Genomic DNA, 26,253 nt, shown 5'->3' on the forward strand with positions numbered 1-26,253 from the left:
GTTAATCCCTATCAGGGGATTAATTCACTGATTGGGTTAACTCTTACAACACAACCATTTCTCCTCTGAACCTTCTTGCATGTGAGCTTTTGGGGGACACCACATCTAAACATAACAATGCTGGATGCTGAAGACACAGAATTAAAAGATGATGGCTGGACCTTGGAGTATTCCACAGTCAAGCAAGGAGACTGGGAAGCCCCCTGGGATCAGCCTTGCATGAATAGCCCACCCAGTGAGCTGGAAGCAAACCAAGGGATCAGTCCAGCCTGGGAGTGCGGAGAACCTTTCAGAATCCCCAAGGGAATTCCTGAGAAAGGATTTTGAGTTATCTCTGTGGACACCAAGGAAATACATCTTGGCAGCATTGTTCCAGCCTGCAAGGGCTCCCATAACAAACACCACAGCCTGCTGGGACCCCAACAACATACGTTTATTACTCACAGTTCCAGAGGTTAGATGTCCAAGATCAAGGTGTGAACTGACTACTTACCTGGTGAGGGCTCTCTCCCTGGCTTGCACACAGCTATCTTCTCACTCCTTACAAGGCAGTGAAAGTGAGCTCTGGAATGTCTTTCTCTTCTTATCATTCAGGACTCTAGTCTCATCATAAGGATCTTGCCCTTATGACTTCTTCTAAACTTAATCACTTCCTGAAGTCCCCGCCTCCTAATAGATCACATTGAGGGATAGAGATTCAACAAATGAATTTCAGAGATGAGGCCAAGTACTGTCCATAACAGGGTGTGAAGTCAGGAAGGAGCAGTGTGAATATTCTGGTGAAGATGGAGACACTTGCCATGCATGGGGAATAGAGGAAACAGACCCCAATCCTGGGCACTAAAGCCGTACTTGCATTTGAGACAGTCAAGTCTCACTGAGCTCCTACCTTCCCTCTCAACCATTCTGGGGTGTTCAGACACCAAGTTTAAATTTTTTCTGCATATCTTACAATGCAATTTCCTTAATGGAGTTACCTCTTGTCCAGGTTTAATTCTTCCTTTTAATTTACCTGCAATTTTCTAAGGATTAATTAATACCTACACCCCAAATTTACCTTCTATATTAAGGGAAAACATTACTCTGTCACACGAAATCCTGCAGTATCAGGTGTATGTGGGTAGAAAAAAAGGAAGATCAAGTGTGTTATTAAACAGTTGGCTCTTTTCATTTGACCCCTACCTTCCTTGAGAAAGGAAGCCGATGTATGTATTACTCATGTAACAACTGAGGAAGTGCTATGAAAAATTGGCATGTCCTTATCTTGGATGGCAAGAGTATCTAAGAGGGAAAAATGAGTCCTAGCTGAGATAGTGAAGCCTGCCCTGCATCTCTGAAGGGAGTTGAGACATTCACTTGAAGTTTGTATTGAAAGATCATACATGATTATAAGCAGCTTGTTTCTCTTTTCAGAAAAAGAATTCTGAAAAGAAAGAAGAGAAAGGACATTGCCGAAAATTCAGAACACAGACTGCATAAGTTATTACAGTCCTCCCCAGAAGGACCAGTGTGCAGCTTTGAGAAGTTGAAAGTGGCTACTTACATACATGCAAAGGATGCGCCAGCTCCAAGTCCCGATCAACTGAGCCAAAAAATGGCTACAGATAGCTTACTTTCCAAACAAGAGAATTTCATACTTTTTCACACTCATATGCCTGCAGGTTGTGAAAGACCATATCTGCCAAGGTCCTCACCTGATTTTGACAAGAAGTCACTTGAACAGTAAAGTCAGTTATTACGTTTGCTGTTATTGCTACAGTTTGAATCTTGAATGTTCCCTAAAGCCCCATGTGTTGAAGACTTAGTCCACAACCTGTGGGATATAGTAGAACCTTAGTAAGTAGAGTCTAGTGGGAAGAAGTTAGGTCACTGGGGGTGTACCTTTGAAAGGCATATTGAGACTCAAGCCCCTTTCTGTCGCTGTTTGGATTCTAGACTGCCATGAGGTGAGCAGTTTGCTACACCATGTGCTCCCCACCATAACATGCTTCCTCCCCACAAGCCCAAAAGCAATGGAGCCCACCAATCATGGCCTGAAACCTCTGATACCATGAGGCAAAATAAGCCATTCCTCCTTATAAGTTGTTTTTTCTCAGGTATCTGATGATGCAAAGCTGACTAACAGCTATTAAAGCAAAGGAGAGGTCAGTTCCAATTCTAACTAAGGCTGAGGCCCAGTTCATGGAAGCATTCAGCCATCTCTACAGTCCATTCATTAATCCATATATCCATTCATTCCCTTAAGTGGGGTGCTTTAGCCAGCCTCTGGGTTTCCCTAAGTGACAATAGAACTTCAAAGACTATGATCATTCCTTACCCCCAGACTTGCTCATGAATCCACCTTTCTGACCCAAACTCAGAACCATCCTGATGCTACATGTCCTTCAAAATTCCTCATCAGAAAACATGTAGCCTCTTCCTCTAGCATCCAGTTGACCCGGGGTCAACCCAAATTCCCAGCATGTTTTCAAATGTTTGCTGTTTTCCCTGTATTTCTTAACCCAAGGCCTGGAAGTGGTATTAGTAGTCTCCTTTATCACCGATATTTTGAAGTCATTCTTGACCTCTCCTCCATGAAACCTCCTATAGACCCTGTTACCATGTACACAACACAGAATAGCTAGTCAATCCCTTTTAAAAAAAAATTTTTAATCAATTGAGAGGATCATATATTTTCCCTCTAAATTCTAGTAATATGGTGACTTAGATTGAGTGATTTTCATAGGGTAAGCAACATCTGCATTCCAGGGATAAATTCCGTTTTGTCATGTATTATGGTTTGAACTTGAAGTGTCCCCCAAAAGCTTACATGTGAAATAATTCAAGATTTAGAGGAGAAATGAGTGGATTATACCCTTAACCTAATCAGATGATTGATTCCCTGATGGGATTGACTGGGTGGTAACTGGAGGCAGGTGGGGTGTGGCTGGAGGAAGTGGTTCATTGGGGGCATGGCTATGGGGTATATATTTTTTAACTGGTGAATAGAGTCTCTCTCTCTCTCTCTCTCTCTCTCTCTCTCTCTCTCTCTCTCTCTCTCTCTCTCTCTCCTCTCTGATCATCATGTGAGCTGCTTTCCTCTGCCACACTCTTCTGTTCAGCCTCACCTTAAACTCCAAGGAATGGAGCCTGCTGTCTATGGAGTGAGACCTCTGAAACAGTGAGCCCCCTATTAAATCTTTCCTACTTTACAGTTGTTCTGGTTGGGTCCTTTAGTCACAAAAATGAAACAGTGGACTAAAACATCATGGTATATGATCTTCTTAATATGCAGCTAAGTTCAGTTTACTAACTTTTGTTGAGGATTTTGCATTTATATTCATGAGAGATATTCTTGTAGTGTCTTTGTCTTGCTTTTATGCCTGTGCATTACTGGCCTCACAGAGTGAGTTATGAAGTATTCCCTCTTCTATAATTTTTTGGAAGAGTTTGAAAAGGATCAGTGTTATTTTTATTAAGTGCATGGTATAAGTCACCAGAGAACCTATCTGGTCCTGAACTTTTCTTTTTGGAGAGGTGTTGTATTATGAATTCAACACAACAATTTTGGTCTGTTCAGATTTTTCTATTTCTTGAGGATTCAGTCTTAGTAGGTTGTCTGTTTCTAGAAGTGTATACATTTCTTTTAGGTCATTCAATTTGTTGGCATATAATAATTTATTGTCTCTTTTGATCTTTTGTATTTCTGTGAAACTAGTTGTAATGTTTCCTCTGTCATGTATAATTTTATTTATTTGAGTTTTTTCTTGTTTTCATAATTAGTGTGGCTAAAAGTTGTCAATTTTGTTAATGTTCTCATATATTCTGTTTTCTATTTCATTTATGTCTCCTTTCATTTATGTTTCCTGCCTGCTTCTTGCTTTGGTTTGAGACTGCTATTCATGTTTTAATTTCTGAAGGTGTACATTAGATTATCTGTTTGATAGCTTCTTTTTTAATATAGGCATTTAAAGCTACAAATTTCCCTCTGACCACTGCTTTTACTGAATTCATAATTCTTAGATGTTGTGGTATTTGTTTCCATTCATTTTAAAGTATTTTTCTCATTGACATAATGTTAATTTAAGAGTGTATTGTTTAATTTCTATATATTTGCAAAATTTCCAGTTATCCTTCTGTTAATGATTTCTAATTTCATTCTTTTGTAGTCAGAGAAAATACTTTGTATGCTTTCAACCTTTTTATATGTATTGAGATTTGTTTGGTGACATAACAAAATCCACCCTAGAGAATGCCACATGTGCACTTTAGAAGATTGGATATTCCATTAGTGGTAGTGATTACATGTCTGTTAATTCTGTTGTTTATAATGTTGTTCAAGACTTTTATTATCTTTTTTTTAAGAGAGAGAGAGAGAGAGAGAGAGAGAGAATTTTTTTAATATTTATTTTTAGTTTTCGGTGGACACAACATCTTTGTTTGTATGTGGTGCTGAGGATCGAACCCGGGCCGCACGTGTGCCCAGGCGAGCGTGCTACCACTTGAGCCACATCCCCAGCCCCGACTTTTATTTTCTTAATGATATTTGTTTGATCTGTTCTATCCATTATCAAAAGTGGGATGTTAAAGTTTCTAATTATTATTGTAGAAGTTCATTTCTCAGTTCAGCTCTGTTCATTTGCAGTTCTTTTATTTGGGGGTTCTGCTTTAGCTTCATGTGTGTTTATCATTCATTATTATATTTTATTTTTTTCAGTACTGGGAGTCAAACCTAGGGGTACTCTGCCACCGAGTTACATCCCACCCTTTCTTTTGAGACAGGGTATCATTAAGTTGCTCAGAGCCTTGCTAAGTTTCTGAAGCTGGCCTTGAACTTGTGGTCCTCCTGCCTCAGCCTCTTGAATTTCTGGGATTACAGGCCTGCACAACTATGCCTTACCATATTGTTGTATCTTCTTAGTGAATGAATCTTTTACAAATTTAGTTTTTGTCTTTGTTTCCTGTGATAGATTTTGATTTAAAGTCTACTTTGCCCAATATTGCTTTGCCCATCTACTTTGCCAATCTCTCTTTTGATTAGTATTTGCAAAGACTATCTTACCCTCCCTTTAGTTTTAACATTTTTGTCTTTATACCTCACATGAGTCTCTTGTAGAGGGCATATTGTTAAATCATTTTAAATACATATTACATATTTTTGCCTTTTAAATGAATAGTTTACTCCATCTATATTTAAAGTAATTATTATCAAAGAAGGCCTTCCTTCTCCAATTTTATATTATTTTATATTATTATCCAATTTTATATTATTTATATTCTCTTTGGTGTATATATATAAATACACATATAATTTATGTCCCAATCCCTTCCTTCATTACTGCCTCATTTTTTTTAATTTTTATAGTCCATTTGATGCTATTTTACATTCTTTTCTATATAGTTTTTACTTATTTTCTTAATAAAATATTTTTATTTTTCTCTAATTATTTCCTACTATGTAATCCAGAGAATATGATTAACAACTCAAATTTATAATAATGTACCTTGAATTAAAAGTGACTTAGCCTCAATTGCATATAAAACTGCTATTGTATAGTTCCATCACTATTATTGCTCCAAATTACATCTTTATACATTGAATGGCCATTAACATAAATATATATTGCTTTATACACTTGAGTCTTAAACCATATAGACAAAAGAAAGAAAAAAAGAGGAGTTACAAACCAGAAATATAATATTAGCTTTTATGTGTATCTCTGTACTTTTAATGGCATTTTTTATTGCTTCATATGACTTTGAGTAACTGTCAGATGTCCTTTTATTTCACCTTGAAGGAATTCCTTCAGCATTTCTTATAGTGTAAGCCTTCTAGTGATGAACTCCTTTGATTTTTTATCAACTGGGAATGTTTTAATTTCTCCTTTATTCCTGAAGAATAGTTTTGCCTGGCAGAATTATGGGTTAATAGGTTTTTCTATCTGTACTTTAAAAGTATCATCTCATTTCTTTCTGGCCTCATGTTTGCTGATGAGATTGACTGTTATTTTATTGAGGATCCTCCCTTGTCTGTGAATGGGACAAGTTGCTTCTCAAATGCTACTTTCAAATTTCTTTCTTTGACTTTGTCTTCTTTGACTTTGTCTGAATGTTAGAGTCTGTAAACAAGTCAAGATGGCACCTGGCATTTTGCCAGAGGGAGTGGTTTGTGAAGTAATGCCAGCGAGCCATTAAGTGTGGCGATTCCTTATTGGTTGACTGCTGTATCTAGTTTATGTTAATTAAGATAAGCTGTGTGTAATGTATAAATACCTCTGTTGTCCTACAATAAACGGTTCCCACTCCTGCTGTATCAATGTACACAAGTTGCTCGTCACCCCCCGGCTATTTTGCTGCAGCCGGACTGCAGCATCTGAATGTAATGTGTTATAGAATGAATATCATGATTTTATCCTACTTGGAGTCTACTTAAACATTTTCAGATATGAGAATTCGAGTTATTCATCAAATTTGGAGAATTTGGGGATTTCATCAAATATCTTTTCTGTGTTGTTCTCATTCCTCTTCTTCTGAAACTTCCATTGTGCACTTGTTGGAATCTTTTATGGTGTTCCACAGATCTCCTAGCATCTGCATGTTTGATCATTTTTTTCTTTTCCCTTCTCAGACTGAATAATCTAAATTGAGCTATCTTTATATTTGAGGATTCTTTATTTATTCTTCCAGCTCAAATCATTCTAGTCAATTTTTTATTTCAACTCCAGTACTTTTTAGCTCCAGAATTACAGTCTGACTTCTTTTATATTTTCAATCTGTTTGTTAATATTCTCCATTTCTTTAGACATTGTTTCCTTGGTTTTCTTTGAATTATTTGTTCTATAGTTTTCCTTTAGCTCATGATTTTAAGATCATTGATTTAATATCTTTTAATAGTAAAACCAGTGTCAATGCTTCCTCAGGGACAATATCTATTCCCTTTTTTTCCCTTTGTGTGGATGATTCTGTCTCTGAAAATGTCACTTTTTTGTTGAATATTAGATATTTTTAATATCATTATGTGAAACTTTGGAAATCACAATCTCCCCTCCCCAGGTTTTGTTGGTGGTGTTTGTTGGTAGACTGTCGTTATTTGATTCCTGACACTTCTGAATTTTTTGTAAAGACTGTGTTCTTTGTTGCATATAGTCACTACTGAAGTCTTAGTTCTGCTGGCTTAGTGGACAACTGGTGATTTATCAGCGATTTCTTTGAATGTCTAACACTGATATAATGAAATACTCCTCAATTCTTTGCAAATCGGCTGTGTGTGTGTACTCATTTAGTGCATGGCAAGACCATTTACATTCACTTAGCCTTCCCTTCCAGCTTGAACAAACCCTAAAGATGAGTCGAAAGTTAAGAGTCTCCCTCAGTCTTTTCTCAGCATATGCCCTGTCCTGGTCATTTGTATGGACTTGTAGATTCCATGGTATATGTGAAGCTTTTCAAAGCCTATTCACACACTTATGTCTTTCTTCAGGCTCTTCCAAATATTTCCAAACTGTGCTGCTTTTACCACCTATTATCCCTGGCCCCAGGCAACTGTAGCTAGTATATTTGCCTTAAGTGCCTTATAAAATGTCAGTCTAGAAACTGTTCTAGCCCTGAGAAAGTTCTGAGGCAGGTGATCCCCTGACTAAAACTTCAGAGAACCACCATACTTTAAACTATAATTCTTTGAGAATAACACCTGTATCAGCAACAGGGGCTGCCATCTCCACAGCTACGACCAATCTGGGAAGTGGTGGAACACTTAGGAGTTACTTTCTTTGTGAAGCATTCCCTTAGATGTTGCTTTAGATCCATAGTTTGGACAAGTTAATTATAGTAAGCCAAATTAATTGTTGCTTTAGTGAAGAGAAAAGAGTTTTGGAGTTCCTTGCTATTTACAGTGACATCACTCCTTTGACTTTTACTTTAATAGGACTATTGGCTGATATGTTAAGAGAAAACTAGGCAGAATTGAGTCTGGGAAGCCAATTGCAATGATGAGATGAGACATAAGTGTACCTTGGAACTGGGAGTGATAGAGGTGATAAGGGGTGATCAGCTCCTGGGCATATTTGCATGGTACAGCCAAGAGGATTTATAGGTGAATTGGAATGTAAGCAATGAAAAATGTGGAGCTTAGATATGATGAACTGGATGGATGTATTTGTCTTTACTGAGATGGATTCCTGCAGGAGCCTTTTGGTTGGTCTCCCAGCTTCCTATCTCTGCTCTTTATAATCCATTTTCAACAGAGCAGCAAGAGGGAGCTTTTCAAAACAAAGTGGGATTATGTGACCCCTCTGTTTCAGTGCCTCTGCCCCAAATTCTTACAATGGCCTGCAGAACCCTGGAAAAGACTCCCTACAACATTTGTTTCCACATCTTCTAACTCACTGACTTTGTCCCAGCTCTGTTCCATGCTGGCCTAATTGCCCTCTTTCTAACTCACCATACAAGCTTCTGCCTTAGAGTCTTTCCACTTGTTTCCCCCCAACAGGCATCACTCCTCCTTCACTTTTTTATTTCTCTATGTAAATGTCCCTCTAGTGGAGATGACTTCTCTGACCACTCATGCTAGCAATCAAATTCAGCCCTCCAACTGCTCTGCCACTTTCTGTTCCCTTCCTCTGTAGTAATTTCCCCACAATGTGTCTTTGGTTCTTTCTTTATTTGCTTGTTTTTCCCTCTGCTCAACCTTTCCCTGTGGAATGTAGGCTCTAGCAGAACAGGGACACTGTTTCCTCATGCCTATGTCACCAGCAAGTTGAATAGAACCTGGCAGGTGAGATAGCTGTGTTAATATTTTCTGAGTTCACACACAGAAATATGCAGTTACATGTAAGTAAGACATGATCAAATTGTTCAGACAGTCACAGCTTAGGAGGGAAGAGAAACAAGTAAACTAGTAAATACATTCAGAGGTAGGTCCTATGTTCCAAAAGAGAACAGAGGAGAGATGTTAACAAAACAGTCTCAAGACTCACTAAACCAACTCGGGGCCATAGAACCAAGGGAAACAGGCAGATGCCTTGCCTCATCAGAATGATTGTTGTTCTACATAAGACATCATGGGGCAAAAAGTCTCTACGCCTTAAAATAGTATTTGGAGACTACTGACCCTAGCCTGCAGACCCAGTTATAATTCATACTATTTGAACGAATGGTATTCTATGAACAGTATGAAACAATTCATACTGTTGGAACTAATGGTAAAGTGAGCTCTACCACTAACCCACTGGAAAGTCTCAGGATGGGACTGTCTCCTTGACTCCGAAATTAAGGTGTTGGAGGAAATCTTTGTGGTGGTCTCCAGCTCCAATAGTCTGCAATATAAACCAGAAACATTTGGTCAAAATGAGACAATGTGCTTCCTAATATCTTAAAACAGTTAAAACCAAGAATGTATCAATGACTTTATTTCTCCCAAGAGACTTTCAGAAATCTCTTTGCTTTGATTCTTGTTCTTTGGAATTAACTCTAATGAGCAGATGTGATTTATGCCATCAATATGTAATAATCTAACCTTTGATATTACATTTTCCATCACTGGCTTCCTTGCATTTGAGATATTTGTACAAGGTTTATAAAGATTCTTTTCTGATTTGTTTATAATAAATGCTAGAGAAATAGAGCCAAGAAAAAAAAGTAAAAGTAATGATCACTTATCTCCATAGACTCCCATCATTTTCTCAATTAAATCTAAAAACTATTGCAGGCAGCCACACAAATAGCACAGAAATGTAGGGAGGCCATCCTATCTTAAAAATACACAATCCTGAAGTCATATTTTTATATGCTTTTAATTTCAAATTGTAGTTTATTCGCACAAAAGTTATTTATGAATAATTGTTATCAACTAATGCAAAAACAATTGCACAGTAGCCTCTATCATTAAAAGACTTAGACTTGCTTAAAATGGAAAGTAATATAATAATAAACAGAGAATGTCTTCTAGTGGGTATGGGTTTCTTTTTAGGATAATACAAATTTTCTAAAAATGAAAGGGCAAAGGCTATACAAGTCTATGAATATATTAAAACCATCCAAATGTCCATTTTAGATGGGTGAACTATATGATAGGTGAATTATATCTCAACAAAGCTATTTCAAATAATTGTGCCATGCTAGAGACCTGCAGAGTAGCTGGTGGGGACACTAAGATATAGCCATTAGTTCTTTGCAGAGGAGAGGTGGAAGAAGACAGGATAGAAATGGCCCCATACTGAGGCCGGACTCATATATTCAACTACAGCCCCTCCATCAGGGTGTCTTCTGCACCTGTCAAACTCAGTATGTCCAAATCCTAACAGTTAATCTCTCCTCCAGGTGCAGGCTCCCCGTCTCAGCTGACTGTGATTTCTTCACATTCTAGTTGCTCAGACAGTGACATATGAGTCTTCTTTGAGTTTGTTCTTTCTATCACAGCCCATATCTAGCCCATCAGCAAATGCTAGGGCATATAACATTGTCTGTACCCTCAGTCCACACTTGGACTGCTGTGACAGGCTTCTCGCAGGTCTCACTACATTCAACCTTGATGGGTGTGAGCATATTTGTGAACCTGGGCACACACCTCCACCACTAGCCTGTGGGGACCTCTGGCAGCCCTACCTCACATCCTCAGCCTTACTTCCAGCCTCAAGACCACTCAGCACCTCCCACACTCGGTCCTGCCCCTGTTCCTCTGTCCAGGGGGGACACACAGGTGTTTTCTAGCCCCTAGACCATGAAAGTGCCTTTTTGAATGAGGCAGCATGCAGAAAGTTTTCACAGGACGAGGGGTCAAGCAGGACCCACTTCCAGGTTTTTCATGACATTCCCTAGTCTCTGATTCACCATCCTGAGTAGGACTCCAACATTTATTTTATGCCTCTTATCTGAGCTCATGTTTCTAGGATCTCCACCTACTTCCTTACCCCATCCATTCCCGGCCTTGTCCAGCTCATCCCCTTCACCCATCATGACACCAGTGCAGGAAAGGAATGAATCCATATCATTGACCTACCCAATCCTCCTTGCTTTTCCTTCCCCAACCACCTGATACCCCAGACTCATATCAGGCTCCACAGCACAAGCTCATCCCATTACCAGCAACTATGTTGCCTATTCCAGCCACATTTTCAGTTCCCTTTAATTCTGAGTTACTTTCCTGATGGCATAGGTTCCATACACAGTGAGTGCTGGCCTTCTCTGTGTGACAGTTCCATCCCCAGATGTTCAAACTATGATAATAGTCCTCTATTCAAAAGGCATTCCAAAAGGCTGTCCAGCCAAGACTGGAAAGTTGGCTTCACTGACTTATTTCTTTGTGTTTGGAATGTTGTCCACCTGATCGGTTAGGTTACTATCCAATAAGGGAAGAGTTTTGAAAGCTAAAGAGCTATAAAAGTGTTAATAGTCATAGTATCCTAGTTATATGATCACAATGCAACAAAGTGATCTGGGATCCAGAGAAGTAGGACCACTATACTAGGAACTTTCACACATATTATTAACTAATAATCTCACTAATCATCACAAAAACCTCTACCTCTCAGGCTAGTTATTATTACTGTCTTCATGTGGTAGATAAGAAAGTCAAGGTTTTCTCTTCAGCTGGTAAAAGATGGGGCTAGAATGAGACTTGGGATCCTTCCAATTCCACACCTGCACTCGTCCTACAGGGCCTTTTGCCAAATTAGCAGAGTCCTAGACACCTTCCTGGGGTCCTCTCAACAAAGAGGGAAGAGAAGTATTCATCTATTTTGCAAGTGAGGCAGTTCTAGAGCAGGGTGGGATATAAGTATCACACATACATGCTATAAAGATGCTTCTTGGAATCAGAAAAGGGAAAGGCTCCTTTGGCCACCTACACTCTGCCATCTAAATCTTCCAAGGAGAAAGATGAGCTTCTGAACACATCTGAGACTTTCAGAGCCAGAAAGACTTCAGGCCAGAAACTCCTGATGTCCTACCTCAGCTGGTGCTTCTTTGGTAGAGAAGGTCTGGGATTCTCACTTTTGCAGACGCCTCACTCTACTGGCTTAAAATACTCAGGCCTCCAGGCCTGTGATTGGGTAGAAAGAGACATTGCAAAGAAGAGAGACTGCCCACAGTTAGAAGTTGGAAGGACGCTGATGGTAGAGAGCATCTGAAAGAGGTGCTGCAGAGCAAGAGCCCCAAATCCCACCTTGAAGCTGGGGTGTGTGTGTGTGTGTGTGTGTGTGTGTGTGTCAGTTTTTCATTGCTATGACCAAATTATCTGACAAGAGCAAATTAGGGAAGGAAAGATTAATTTTATCTCATGATTTCAGAGGTTTTAGCACATGGTCAGATGGCTCTAAGGCAGAAATTTGGTGGAAAATCATGGTGAAAGAAAGCTTCTCAGCTCATGGCAGCTGGGAAGCAGAGAGAGGGAGGGAAGGGTGGAGAGGTGGGAAGAAGATACGCTTCCTGGGCATACACCAGCGGCCTATATCCTCTAACCAGATCCCACCTTCCACAAGTCCATTCAACTATCAATGGATTAATCCACTAAGAAGATTAATCCACTAATGAGGTCATAGCCTTCATGTTCCAAGAATTGCACAAAAGCCCCACCTCTGAATCTTGCTGCATTAGGGAACAATTTGGGGGACACACTATAACAGGGTGGGAGTCAGTAATGAGAGGAGAGGAGATGTCAAGCAAAAGGCCAGGAAGAGCCTGATGGGACAGAGTCAGCAGTCAAAGAAATAAGCAGCCCTTCTCAGGTTCAGACAGTTAATTAAGTAACATGGCCAAAAGAAGAGTAGCCAAAGGTACCAGCTCTCCAGGTCCTCACATAGGCAGCCTAGCAACAGCAGCACCAGATAACAGCATGACAACAGTGGATCACCCGGCCATGTTGCAAAAAAGCAGTCCCAGCAACTGCAACTTTACCCAAGGGAAGCAGTGGGAAACCACATGCCTCATCAGAACCTGAGAGACACTCTCACAAAAGCCTCCTTGCGACCAGCAAGGCAACAGAAATGGCAACACCTCACAAACCTCATTGATCAATCCCACGGTCTGGGAGGATCACAACACATGCTGCAAAAACTTGATTCAACTATAGCACCAGCCTTGCCATGTGGCCTATGTACACTGTGAAGGTCACCATGGTTCCATGAAGGAGCCAGTCTCTTATGACAGGAGATGGAGAGAGGTGGTGGGTGGAGGAGGCAAGTAGATAGAATGGAAAAGAGTAAAATTGAAGAGTGAGAAGCCTCCTTCAGGATCTGGGATTTCCTCCAAATGACAGTGGTTACCCTCTGAAGATTATAAGCAAAATAATTACCTAATTGAGTTTGTGCTAGGTTTGATGGTTATTTTTCCATAAATCTCTCTCAAGCAAGTTAATATTTAAATCATGGCTTAAAATGGAGGGCAGGATTTTTTTTTTTTTTGGTTGTTTTTGTTAACTAATACTAAATAATAACAGATTTCAAATTTGGCTCCGTCTAAAGTCCTGACTAAATTCCATTACCCAAGAAGCTAATAAAAATATTTTTTTAAAGATTTACTTACTGGGTTATAATTTTTCTCAGACAACATTGGACTTCTTAAGTTTCTGGGAGTTCAATGTATTTCTCTTTTATGAGGTACCAGCTTTATAGCAAATATTCTAAAAGGGGAGGGCTGCTCTTACAGAGGAAAGGGTCAGGAAGCAATTAACACAGATTTTAGAAAAAGAAATGGGAAAGTTTGGCAGGAGAAAGGTGGTCAACTCTGTTCACTATTTATTTAGTATTGCAAAGTCAATTCAGTCATTGGAAATGAGAGTCCAGGAAAGTTCTCTATCCTTAGAGCCTCCCATGGGATTTCTGCCCCTACAGAAAGAACCCAGGAGCCTGAGAGAACAAGAGCCAGGCTTGGACAGGCATATGGCAGCCAAAGCACTAGAATGTTCAGCCAATGAGAGAACCATGAGAGCCCACCTGGGGAGAACAGTGGAAGGGTTCATTGTGATGGTCCTATGTGGAAGCCAGGGTTGCTCCTAACAGAGTTGCTGGTCAGAGCAGAGGGCAAGTGTAGTTGAAATTAATTGAGAAGCAGGTAGGTCCTATCACCAGGCCCTGTGCAGATGTGGAAGCTGAGACTCAAGACAGCAGATTATCTGCCTAAATTCCCTCTGGCCATGGTGGATTGAATTCCTCCTAAACATGTAACAAGCAGCATTGTTGACACAGGGGGCCACTCTGCAGCTGGGCCCTGGGAGGCTCCCTGGCACAGGCCTCTGTTTGCCTCTGACACCGAGCTCCACAAAGCCCAGCTCAGCACCCCTACCATGTTGGATCCACAGAGCCATGCTAGAAAGCATCAGGTTAATGGAGTGAAGAAACATACTCCACAGCCAGTGTTTTTGTAAAAAGAAGCTCCCTGAAACCATTTTTGACTGACAGCACCTGGACATCTGGAGTCCCTTTGCTGTCCTTCTCAGAGATCTACTGATGATTGAGTGAAATGTGGCAGTGAACAGCCACAGCAAAATCCAAATTCCCATCACTTAGACCCAAGAGCCTTAAGTCTTACAGACATCAGATAGGACCGAATGCTCCTGTTCCCAGTGAACAGTATAATTAATCATAGTTTGGTTAATCAGTCACGAAATAACCCAGTAAGTAAATCTTAAAGGCCACAGAAGCAGGGACTAATAGCTCCAAATCTGGGGAAAGAGGCCATAGCCAAGGGCCTTCCTACTAGCTGCTGGCCATGCTGATGGCTACCAAGGATTTTTAGCAAAATAAACTTCATAAACTTGTAAGTTGCTGTGAAAGAGCAAGGAGATAATGAGATTTTATTTTTGGTTTTGCTCTTTGTTTTTCTTTTAAACTGCTAATGACTCAACATGACAACATTTCAGCAGCTTAGCTTTAGTTTCTGAATGATTCCTCTTGGTTTCATGAAATCAATATTCATAATGCCAGAAAGATACTTTTTAAAGCTGTTCAATATATACACAGAAAAGGACTCACATTGAACTCCTGCATTTTACACTTGACTCTCTCACAGACCATTTTTTATGAATCAACTATGATAACTTCCCCCAAGCTTATCCAGGTTCTGGTTTCTGTAGTCAACCATGGTCTGAAAATATTACATGGAAAATTCCAGATATAAACAATTTACACACGATTCTGAGTAGTATGATACAATCACATCCCACTCCAGCCTGCCCAGGATGTGACTCATCCCTCTGTCCAGCACATGTACAGTGTTCACTACCCACCCACTAGAACATGTAGTCGCTGTCTTAGTTATCCAATTGATAGTCAAGTGTATTTATGTTCAGTAAGTCTTATTTTACTTAACAATGGCCCGAAAGCACAAGAGCAGTGATTCTGGCAACTCCAATATACCAAAGAGAAGCTATAATGTGCTTTCTTAAGTGAAAAGAGTGAGATTATAATAAAATATATAATATAAATATATATAAATAATTTAATAAAATATTTTGAGAGAGAAAAAACACATTCACATATGTTGTTATTAATTATTATTGTTAACCTCATAATGTGCCAGTTTATAAATTAAACTTTATCATAGATATATATGCATATGACAGAAACATATTGTATGTAGGTTATGGTGCTAGCCTCAATTTCAGACATCCACTGGGGACCTTGGAACATACCCCTGTAGATAGGAAGAGATGACTATTCAAATCCTTCAGCATGACCTCAAGACCTCCAGCCTTCCATCAGATATGTGTGCCCTGAATTTTCACAGTATCACCTACTAAGCTTGACCATGACAATGGCTGGGCTCCAGATCAATGTACTCCACCACTGATTTTAAAGGGTACCCCATCCCCCAAGAGAACCACGCAGGCCCTGCTGTCTTCCCTGGATAAGTTCCCTTCTGATAACATGGGTCTCATTTCTGTCAAACCTGCTGAGTTTATTCCTACCTCAAGGACTTTGCATGGACTCTTTACCCTGCCTTCAACTCCTTCCTTTGCCTTTCTTATGGTCCACTCCTTCACATTATTCAAGTCTTAAATCAAGGGTTGCAATTCACTGTCATTCTTTACCCCTTTACCTTTATGACATTTATCACAAACTAAAACCATCTCAGTTATCTAATTTGCTACTATTTCACTTTAATACTTTTAACTACTTCAAAAATTTTGTGAACATATGCATAATTAATGAGGACAGGGCTTCTTTAGGGGGTGATAAAAAAGTTCTGCGATTAGACAATGCTGAGGTTTGCCCAATGTCATGAATGTGTTAGAGAGAAGACTCACCCACAGAAACAGGTGGCTGCAGGGATCCTCTTTTATGGGTTCTTGTGATCACTCCAGAAAGATTTCAGTCATGTCACTCAGAGTAACAGGCACGAGTTTATTAGAAGGAGGAGAGAAAGGAGAAAGGGAAAGGAGAGACATTCTCAAGGGAGAGAGCAGATCCTCTCAAGGAGAAGGACAGCATGCTCCTTCTGCTCTCCAATTTCACTGGGTGGGTGTTCCAGGAAAGTTTCAGATAGTATCACCCAGGTCCATCTCTTGGCTATTCACTGAGAGCAGAGTTGCTTCTATCTTCTAAGTCCCCACTCTGTTTGGTAAAGCTCCAAGACAATTCTGGGTCACCTCAGCCCACGCTGATCACTTCTGATTGGAACTTGCTCTTCCAGATTTCATAATTAGAGGGGAATGCAGGAGTTCAGTGTGAGTCCTTTCTGTGTATATATTGAACAGTTTTAAAAAGTATCTTTCTGAGTTCTGGAAACTAGTTTCTGTAAGGATCACAAAAGTCCCCAGACCCGTTCAGGATAACTTGTGTTCTTCTTTTCCTCAAAGAGGAGTCTTTCTCAAGTTTGCATTTCTCCTACAGATAACAGGTTATTTGCTGACAAATGCAGCATACCCTATTGACATAAGCCAGGCAGGGCTGCAGGTAAGTGTTTTTCTAAAAGAAAGCATGTGGGGGTCATCACAGAATTTTCCCCTTAACCTCATGTCCCCACTTATCATGTTGATCTGTGACTTACCAAATGTACTTTTAAAAGTACATTTTATAGCACTTTAAAATGGTTAAAATAATTAATTTTCTGAGAATTTTAACTCTATTCGAAAAATACTTCTTCCATTACTCTTACACAAGTATATTTCAAATTCTTTAAAGCACACCTTTTAATTAGGAGATTCTTCTATGTCACTTAAATTGGAAACCAAAAGTATCTTCTCAGGAAAAACTCTAAACATTATGTTGCTACTTATCTTTAAAAATTGGGATGGGGAAGATTTTGAGGCAAATCAAGTCATTGGAAACATTGAAACAACTGAAAATGTTTAGGTTTATCTAAAGAGCCTTTATTTTTGTTAGCTTAATCACATAAATAAATACTATCTAACTTAAGATTTCAGAGGAAAACTTACAAAATACTTATTTTTTAAAGAAATTTCAAACATTGGAGTACTACATAAGAATTTGGAAGGAGTGTTTTTCTGTTAAAGAAGTCTGAAGTTTTGAGTGAGATATCTTTAAGGATCCCATGACTGCAAACTCAGCATACCCTAGAAGTCCTTCCCCGGGGTGGCTCCTGTGGACCCTGTGAGTGCCACATATGTTGCCAGTTTCCATAGTAGACACAAGTAGTTTTTGCTTTATTCACACCTGAGAAATGATTTCCCTTGATTAACCCATTAATAGAAATTCTAAAACTTCTCTTGGGGGATAGAAAACACGCCCACCCCCCACCACACAAGCCTTCTTTTGTTTAGGATACAGGAAAACAGTAGTAGGAATGCAGAGAAAGGGGCCTCCAACTGACTGAATGGGAGAGTGTGGCCAACTCTGGACATAGCCAGATATGGGCAGGGCAGGGCAGGGGGTACACAGATAGGAAGGGGCCAAATGTGTGTATCGGCCCAGAGAGAAGCACAGGGAAGCCCAGGCAACAGAATGAAGCAGCTGCTTGGTACCCCCAAAACTCACAGTATCCCACCAGGAGGGGATTTTAGTGGCTTCTCACAAGCTCCTGTCCCTCTACCAATGAAAAAGGGAGAACTTGGAGGCAGGGATGGATTTTCCCTAAGCCTCATTCTCCTTTTATTGTATGTTATGGTGGGTTAAAAACCACAGAATCCTTCCAAAATACTTCATGTGACAAACATCAGACAGGTGGAGCAAGAACAAACCTCACTTGCTCTCAGACGGGCAGACCGGCCCTGAGAGACCTCACACTGAGCCAGACAGAGGGGCCTGGCCTGGTGGTTTGAGGTGGGGGTGAATCTGTGCTCTTGGGCTAAAGGGGCCCACAGCCTTCCTGCACCAGAACACTGATGAACAGGACCCCAGGAGCCCACTTAGACAGCAACCAGCACACCTCAAGAGCCTCAGGAACATACCTAACCTGAGTAACTGGGTTAGCTGAACATATTGCCGTGTGTTCCCTCTATAACCTGTTCCCTGTGTTAGCCCATTGCCTGGCTTGTGTGGTGAGGGTGGGCGTGTTTTCTCTCTCCCAAGAGAAGTTTATGGAATTTCTATTAATGGGATAATCAAGGGAAATCATTTCTCAGGTGTGAATAAAGCAAAAACTACTTGTGTCTACTATGGAACCTGGCAACATATGTGGCACTCACAGGGTCCACAGGAGCGACCATGGGGAAGGACCTCTAGGGTATGCTGAGTTTGCAGTCATGGGATCCTTAAAGATATCTCACTCAAAACTTCAAACTTCTTCAGCAGCAAAAACACTCCTTCTAAATTCTTACCTGTGTAACCCGTTACCTCTCTTTGACCACTGCTCTGTATTACCCAAGTTACCTGATATCTGTGTTAGCCTGCTGCCAGGTGTTACATGAGTTATCTGTGTAACCTGATACCTGTGTTAGCCAACTGCCCTATTACCTATTTTACCTGTGTCACCTATGTTAGCTCACTGCCTCTCAGAGCACTGCTGTTGAAAGGACCCAGGTGTTTTTCATTTGCAATCCTTTGGGAACTGCTCCTTTTGTAAAATAAAAATGTTTCTATAAGTAGGAAATGAAATAAATATATACAGAACACAAATTCCAGTTCTTGTTAGATTTATTGTAACTGTTCACATGGATTGGCTCCCAGTTTGTTCTTCCCCATTGTAAGCCACTGACACATGGCCCCATTCAGCAAGCATCTGAGCCATTCCTCACCATAGATCTGGGAGGCCATCCCTGCCCCACCCATGATAGGAAAACTCAAGACCAACGTCATAGAGTCTCAGCCCATCTGTACTAGCAAACACCCTAGTCCCCACTCAAACTTAGCTTCCTTTTAGCCACTAGCATTGTAAGGCACAGCAGGGACAAAAGGGACCTAATGTGAGTCCTCCCATTGGGAGGGATACAAAGGTCAAAAAGATGGGAGGACAGCCATGACCCCATCATGATGTGATGGAGAAAGGGCTTCTGGGCCATGAGCCTACACAAAGCCTTGACAATACTGTCACCTTGCAGCAGGGCTAGAGGGACTTCTTGAGAACAGCCCAAGCCTGGGCCCTGCCAATCCAGGAGAGCCCTATCTAGGCTACAACTCCACCCCTACCTGAACTCAGTCTCACCTGTACAGCCCATGCCACAACTGATTGAGGGCTCCACAAATGGGGCTATGGTCCACTTATATCTGTATGTATTCCCCATCAGCAAGTTATCTGTTGCTACATAACACCCAGGAGAAGTATAATTAAATAAGGAAATAAGAAGCAGAACATAGAGGACTCTTTCAGCCTCTTGTACATACCTCTACCTACAAAGACCATAGCTTATCTAGGGCCATTCACAGTCATGTGTGGACTCCCCTACAGACCAGGACCCTCTTGGGGCAGGTCCTGCTCACTCCTGTCCCCTAACTCCCGACAACCACCCCACAAAGGGCCAAGTATGGCAGCCAGCTTCAGTCATAGATACCTGCACTAAAAACCTGTCATCCCCAAAATGCTGGCCCTCCTGGGACCTCATTCTGGTTGCCAAGATTTACATAGTCACAAAAACCCTGTGTCCCTGCTACTGTTATTGAAAGAGACTATTTAGGACAATGAGACACCAAGGAAGGAACTACTTTTTTTTTCAAGACTTGCAGACTGCCACAGGAAAGGGGTTTGAAGATATCCAACTTTGCTTTTTGTTTTAAGGAATCTGGATGGAAAACCTGGAGTGGGCTGGATGGCTGTCTCAGATTCCTCTGAGCCTGGGATTTCTCTGACCTTCTCCATGCTCTGAGCTGTCCCAGGAGACTGAACACACATGCCCACGTCGTGCGCTCTTGCTTGTGTGACTTTCACATTACACCTCCAGATGTTTGTGTGGGTGACCACTTCTGTTGCCAAGACAATCACACTGTCACCGGCCATTCAGACTCTGACGCGGGTAGAGGTGTTCCTCTGCATCATGAATCGACATTCTCCTCTGTTTCTGAAACAAAGTGAGGAAATTAAATATCAGAAACTGCTGAAGTGCAGGAGCACTGAAAGGAGAAATTCCTGAGAGGTGACTCATGCTGCCCTCATGCAACGCAGGCCACAGGCATACGTTAACCCTATAACACATAGCCCTGAAATGCCAACCTGGAACCAGGACTCCAGATTCTCAGGCAGCCCCAGCCACAACAGGTTCTGCAGACAGCAGCACTGTAAAAGAGACGAGGACTGTAAACTGCCAACTCACCCTCGAAGGACTCCAGATCTTGTCTACAGAGATCTGGATTCCACCCAATTGTGATCCATCTCTGTGACCCTCATGAAATGATTCTTGTAGGTGAATCTACCAACACCCCATTGGGACAATCTCTGCAGATTTTTAAGACTGTCTACCTATTTATTTCCAGTGATTGTAGAGTGGGGATCCCCATGAGTCCTTTTAAAGCAGAATAAAGAAGCAGCAGCTCTCACCCAAGATGGATAGAAAAACTACAGAATTCAAACTTGGGCTCACTTTGGGATTAAAAACCCAAGGTTTTGTACCCAATAAAATGCTGCCTCTTCCATGAAACAAGCAAATGTGTCTCTTTCTCTCCTCCTCTGTGGCTGCTCCAGGGATGTTTTTCATAGTTCCTCTGGTTATACCACCATGTAATTTTCCAAATTCCTCACCCACAATGCTCACTTTGGCCCTTGATAGTTCAACCAGAGGGCATTGGCAGCATCTGTTACATGGGCAAAGTTTCAAACCTTGGAGTTCTAGTTCATCACAAGCTTTGGAGAGCAAAGAAAGAAAAGGAAGGGCTACACCCATCTTTGCCCACCAAATTCAGACATGGAGTCCATGACAGCGTGCTGCAGTCATTCATTCTGCATCCCCACCAACCAGGACCACCATGGCAGGTGGCAGATGAGATGGCCCAAGGGGCACCCAGAGTGGGAATGTTCTCCCAGAGGGACCACCAAGGCTGTCATGCTGAGGCTGGGTGCCACCTCACAGAGCATTCCTGATTGGGTTTGGGGTCTCTGGTGGGTGCTTCACTCTACACTGACAGTCCTAACCACATTGTCTAATCTTACTTCACACCTCTTCTAAACCAGCAAACCGGTTCCAAGAGGGCCCAACTGCCATCTCTCCCATAAACACCCAAAGGGCCTGAGCTCCCCTTCTCCGTGGGGAAGCTCTGATTGTGTCTAGGAGAAGAAAGTTTCTCCTTTCCTCTGATAGTGTCTGAGGAAGAAAGTGTCTCTTTTCCTCTGATAGTGCTGGCAATGAACTGGGGAGACTTGAGACAGAGACTGTGAGATCTGCAGACCATGGGTACTCTGACCACTTACATGAACCATAGAGAGCTGTGTGTCTCAGCATTTCCCTCAGAGTCTCAGTCCCTCTTAAGGGAAGTGGAAATGGCAGTGACATCTACCAGCCTTACTGGGAGCCTAGAGGTGAGATGTGTGTGTCTTGCTGGCTTTTGGAAGCTAAGTGTCCCAAGTGACTGTGTGGACCCTACCAGGGGAAAGTGGATATTACAATCCATTTGGGATAGAGTCTTCACACCAATGTCTTACTGTGCTTGGTCCTCATCTTCCCCCAGTGAAAGATAAGTGCCTGAGGGCAAGGAAACCTTCAAGAAGAAGTGAGACCACCAGCTCTGAGTCCCAACCCTACCACCAACTAGATATATGTCTACAGAAATGTCACTGAGTCTCTTCCTTCTTAAAAGGGAGATAAAAGCCTCCCTTCAAATAATCACTTAGAGAATGAGGATGTGAAATGCAAGCAGAAAGCACTCGCCGTGATGATGGCCAATGCCCTGTGGGTATTTGGCCAACAGCACTGCCAGCATTCACTTCTGAAAGGGATCAACCATTTGACTGTGTGGATTGATTATCTTTGGCACCTAGATACACAGGAACAGTTTAAGAACTGGCAGTGTGTTACAAGCACCCCTGTTTCCAAAGTGGCTTGTTTTTGTCTCCAGCCCTTGAGCACAGCATTCCACATGCTGCTGTACCCACATAGAGCCAGTGCCTATCCTTCCCAGGGGAGTCACTGCAGCTCCAATGTCAACCACTCATAACTCCCTGTACACCCACAGCTCAGGCAATAGGTGTCAATTAACTCAGTTTATGACCCCTTCTCCCCTCCCCTGCCATCCCCAGGGTCCGACCTTAGTGGGCACAGTGGAAGTGACAAACACCCATGTAAATCTATTCACTCTTTCAAGTAGATGGCAAGATGAACCAGGGGCCCTGATTCTGAATTTCAGCTTCAGGTTATTTCTATTCTGAAAGTTTCTCCAACACTTCTGAAGAATAACAGAAGCCTGGGAGATAGGAACTTTCCCAAAAGGCTACTCCAGGATCAGAACCAGCCCCTCCTCAGGTGTTGCCCCTCAACCCATAGGCACATCACCAACCTTCACAGAGTAGACAATGATGAACATTTTTAGCAATAGCATGGTATAGAGGCAGAGAAAGCTGAAAATTATGTTTTGGACATGTTTGTTAGGGAAGTCCAGTGAGGGAGAGAGTACATTGATTCTTAGCAAGTGGGGATCATTTGGTTGTGTTGCTGACACCCCCATCTCAGAAGGCTAAGCCGCCTCCCAGTGGTCATCCCTGCACCTTACACAATAGGCCAATTGTGTGTGGGTTTCCATTTCCTGTGCAAGCAGGAGGCAGGAGGGAGAAGAAAAAGACTGAGTCAGGGCTGCCCCCTCACAATGCTGCTGACTCTCTGAGGCTCTATCTAAACAAATTGGCTCTGCAGAATGAAAGGGGCTTTGTGCATTGTTCCTTAACTTTGGAAAATGAAAGCACAATTAGCAAATGATCACAAAGGGGATGTGAAGGACAAGAGGGCCAAGCTATTCCCCCAAGCCTGTGTCTACTCCAAGGCCAATCTTGGAGAATCAGCCTGGACATAACATCTAGAACATGCTTGTATCCAAGACAACTATCACGAAGAGTCTGCATCTTCAGTCTCCAGTTCCTCCTTGGGAGAAAGGATGGCTGCTGTCCCTGCCAGAAGGCATTGTAGTTGTGCAGTTAGCATCTGGAAGGGCCCACCTCTCAGTTCTATGCTCTGTGTAGACAGCAGACTGTGCCCTATCCCGAGTTGCTCCAGTTTGAGCAAAACTGCTCAGGCAGAATGATTTGACACCTTGTCTGGGCAAGTAGACAACTACCAGATGTTAGACACACAGAATTGATCAAGAAGAACCACCACCAGCTGCACAGCACAGTTCTAAGGCACAGACTGATAAGTAACTGATTTGTACTAATAAAAAAATTACCATCTGTGAGCTTATTGAATTAAGTCAGGGCACATACACTCATGGGCATATCAAGACTTATCAACATGCTGGTGACAGCTCAGGGCTGGGGTGAAACTGAGTGAGCCACACAACTGAGGACATAAGCTGAGCTGGCCCCCAAGTGGGAGCTGTGTGGCTTAGATATGGAAGTATTAAAGTGCCAACCACCCAGCTGGGATACAGTCAGTTTGTGGGGTTCTGGGGAACTTTACAAGCAGAAGATGGAAGGTCCCTTGCATTTGAAGTCACATGGAGGTAGAAGCCCTGAGAGAGGTTGGACAGGGCAAGCCACCACCAGCATCCACATGAGACCCAGGCAGACACCCAGGCCCAGATGGAGAGCCACTTCAGAGGTTAGAAATGCAATGTAGTTGTGAATGAAGAGGCCACTTTCTTATTTTCTAAAATACCTGTCTAATTTCTTTTCCCCTTATGCCACCTGCACTTTATCAGAAAAAAAAAATTGAGTGCACATTAGGAGGTACTTAAGAAACATATGCCATAGCCACTGTCATTCTGGGACACTCCAGAACTCCTCCTCCCTCCCCAACCTGAACCCTACCTCACCATACCTGAGCTATGCACAGAATATTCTGAAAAGCCCTTGCTCCTCACTCCCCATATCAACTCAAATTCTCATGATTCATGTTTAAAATGGATGCATGCTTCCATGTATTCTACTCTGATTTTTATCTAAGATACGTGCATTATTTTATATGATCTATGATGAAGAATATTTAATGCTGTACCACAGCTCCTCAAAGATGGTTCTGCTATTACTATGACTAAGAAAACCTCCATATGATATTGAAATTCATTAAGGAAAACTTCAGAGAAGTTAGGAGCAATCAGACTCAGGCCTTATGTCCCCAGAACCAAACCTTAGGCTCCCACAAGTAGGAATAGCACAGTGTAGAGAGCACGTGGAGCCAAGTACTCAAGTAGAATGACTTGGTACCTTGTATGGGCAAATAGATGACCACTAGATGTTGGACACATAAAACTTATCAAGAGGAACAACCCAAGCTTCATAGCACAATCATAAGGCATATGAAGCACAATTATAGAACTGATGAAAGCAAGAAAGGGAGAGGGAGAGGGACAGGGAAAGAGAGAAGGAGGAGAAGGAGGAAGAAGAGGAAAAGAAGGAGGGAAGGAAGAAAGAAAGGGAAAGAAAGAAAAGGAAGGAGAGGAAGAAGAAGAAAGCAAGCAAACAGGCAGGCAGACCTTAATTGTGCTAATAAAAATTCACCATCTGTGAACTTATTAAATTAAATCAGGGACACATACTCTCAGACTTATCAAGACCATAGCAAAGAAACCAGGCATGTAAGTTTATCAGAAACATCACCCAAGGATGTTGCAACCACCTTATCCAGAAACCCAAAATGGAGGGACACCTGAGACTACAGCATGACAAAACTGATCTGTCCCCTATCACAGGCCACCTCGTGTAAGAGTCCTGACTTTTTCCAGGAGATTCTCCTGGCTAGAACTTCCAACTCTATTTCCTAACTATAGCCCACCATGATTTCCCTGCCATTTTGATGCTCTCCATTTGGAAACTGCTATCTGGACCCTTTGGCCTTGACAGCTCCATTGACCCTTTATCTGACCACTCGCAGTGACTCTTTGCATTTGTAGGTACTCTGCCTTTGTTCTTCTTAATTGCCTCTTTACTAAGTCCTTTGACTGTTTTACCCTTTCTCAGCCTCTGCAACCTAATGTCATTTATAGTGTGATATGTACTTTGAGTTTATAAATATTAGCAACTAAGATTGGAACGAAATAGAGAACTTGTGATTGCCACGGTCATGATCAACCAGTGAAGCCAGAAATAATCGGTGAAGTAAAGCTGATGAAACTGATGTAGCTTGTGAATATATTGATATTCTGACATGACAATAAATTCTGACATATTGGAAAGACAGGGACCACAAATGTGTAGGTCTGTGTTAATGGCATAGTTGGCTCAGGACAACTGGTATACTCAGCAAGATTCCATTTGTTAAGAAGGAATTCAATGAGTAGACAGATCATTGGCAAAATAATAGAAAATACACAAATTTTTTTCAGGCAAAATAAGCCATTTGGCAATATAAACAAAATTCCAGCACCCACCAGAGGCTCATGAACAAACACTGGAAGCTCACTCTGCCAACCCAGGTTTGCACTCCTGGGTGCTGGAAGGAAGGATCACCTCAGATCCATGAAGGTCAAGAGCCAAAAAGCTAGAAAAGCAAATTGCATAAACTTTTCAGGGTCTCAACTCATGAAAAACTGATGGCCAAAGACTACACAAAGCAGCATAAAGAAGGGAAACAGACCTCAGGTCACACATTGACAACTGTTCATATAAAAGGTAGAATACTGAGCTATACTGTACTAAGAAATTATTGAGAGGGCAATAAAACTAGTAGGAAAAATAAGTTAGCTCTGGGAAGAAAGATAAATCAAAATAAAAAGAAAATGTTCAAAACAGTGCTTGCCTCTGGAGATCCATGGATCCCCATAGAGTAGAAGGCTAGAAGAAAATTATCAGTGGCAGTCCTAGAGGACATAA

This window comes from Marmota monax, unplaced genomic scaffold (genome assembly GCF_021218885.2).
Source record: "Marmota monax isolate L192 unplaced genomic scaffold, Marmota_monax_Labrador192_F-V1.1 WCK01_AAM20220418_F8-fsc00109, whole genome shotgun sequence".
In the NCBI taxonomy this organism is placed as follows: domain Eukaryota; kingdom Metazoa; phylum Chordata; class Mammalia; order Rodentia; family Sciuridae; genus Marmota; species Marmota monax.